The sequence below is a fragment of the Nanorana parkeri genome, unplaced genomic scaffold, assembly GCF_000935625.1.
Source record: "Nanorana parkeri isolate BGI_ZX_2015 unplaced genomic scaffold, ASM93562v1 scaffold784, whole genome shotgun sequence".
In the NCBI taxonomy this organism is placed as follows: Eukaryota; Metazoa; Chordata; class Amphibia; order Anura; family Dicroglossidae; genus Nanorana; species Nanorana parkeri.
The window spans coordinates 217,198-218,881 of record NW_017307052.1 but is presented as its reverse complement, the minus strand read 5'-3'; the positions used below and the strand labels follow the sequence as shown (position 1 = coordinate 218,881).

General features: G+C 49.8%; 1 non-coding gene across 1 annotated transcript; it reads left to right on the top strand.

Moving 5' to 3' along the window:
* On the top strand, positions 1–71 carry TRNAG-GCC. The gene has a single exon. It is a non-coding gene; the product is annotated as a tRNA-Gly (tRNA).
* The last annotated feature ends 1,613 nt before the right edge of the window (positions 72–1,684 follow it).

The following is a 1,684-nucleotide window of genomic DNA, read 5'->3' as shown; positions in this document are numbered from 1 at the left end:
GCATTGGTGGTTCAGTGGTAGAATTCTCGCCTGCCACGCGGGAGGCCTGGGTTCGATTCCCGGCCAATGCAACTAAATTTTACTCCATGTCACAAGATTTCTTGCACAGCGCCTATGGCAGAGGAAGTGAGACAAATGTATACTGGCAGATATGGTAAAGATGAGCTGCACAGGGAAGGTAATTTGGCCACATCGTCACTTTGCATTACACAAGTTGTACTGTCAGAGTCAGATTAAGAGCATCACGGGCCTCGCACTTAGGATTTTGGTGGGCGGTCAGTGAGGGCTTTGGGCGGTCAGTGAGGGCCTTGGGCGGTCACTGCTGGCTCCGGGTGGACAGTAATGGCTCTGGGAGGTCAGTAGGGGGCTCTGGGTGGTCAGTAGGGGCTCTCTGTAGTCAGTGCAGCCCTTTATTCAGGCATAGTAGAGGGACTGACCAGACCGCAAAATGCTTGCAGTATTTTGATCGGACCGGAGGCATAATGTGCCTTGCGATCCCGTGCGGCCAATCGCATTGCGGCCGGAGGTCGTGGCTACTGTGCCATTCACTTCAATGGACCGCCACGCCCAATCCTGCCCCACAAAAAAGTGAGCTGGCCACAATATGCTCCCCGCAGGGATTCCCCCCTCTCCTCTCCGATCCTCCAGTGCTGAGTGGAAGAACGAACAGAGGAGGGGGCGGGTACAGCTGGCTTTGCCTCTAGATAGGCAGAGCCAGCTGTCAATCATGCAGCTGTGTGGATCTCGACAGTATTGCCAGCAATATACTGAGCTTTGGGTCGCAGGAGGAGCTTAGTATATGTGACCCTGAAAAGAACTATGGGGAAAAACACTTACCCCATAATTCTCTTTTAATGAGAACAGCACTTTGGTACTTAAGGGCCGGCCTGAGAGGTAGACAGAGAAGGTGACCACCTTGGGTGCTTCAACAGGCAGGAGAGGGCACAAAAAAGGACAGGATCTACATCCTATGCTGTCGAAGTAGTTCTCTGCTCATGGTGCGCACGTTGGCCTTTTCATCTTTGTGTGTAAAGGACCCAGTCCCGGTATTGCTTTAGATTATAACAGTTTCATCCCAGAGAAAAGGGAATTCTGAATAACGGAGCTGTGAAATGATGTCCGGACGTTCAGCTTTTACCATCTGGAAGACAGCTGAGACCTGATTACTTACCGAGAACCTCGAAATGGGAGCAAGAGGTCTGAATGGGGCCCAGAAACGCACCAGTTTTATATGCTCATGCAAATGAAATAGATAACAAGTTTTGCCTGGAATCAGCTTTGAAGACCAACACACTTCATTGTTTTGTTAGAACATCCTACAACTGAGAAGAGGTGTGAGAGTGCGTGAGGACAGTTGTGACTTGTGTTCTTGTCACCTCTCCATTCTTGTCACACCTCTCCATACTTCTGTGAAGTGTGACCAAAGCACGAGGAGGAGTCAGGTCCATGGGAACTACACGGGAACTTGGGAAATCAAAGAAACCTTGGAAGGGTGGAGACTTGAAGCCACCTATGACCAAATTCTAACTTATGGAGTGTGAAGATTCCCAAGACTTGTTCTCGAAACTCAGTAAGGGCTCGTTCCCATCAAAATATAAGGGTTAAGGTGTATTGTGCTGACACCCTTGGCCATGCGTTGTGTTGAGTTTTTTAAGGAACTGAATGGGCAGAACGCACTGCATCT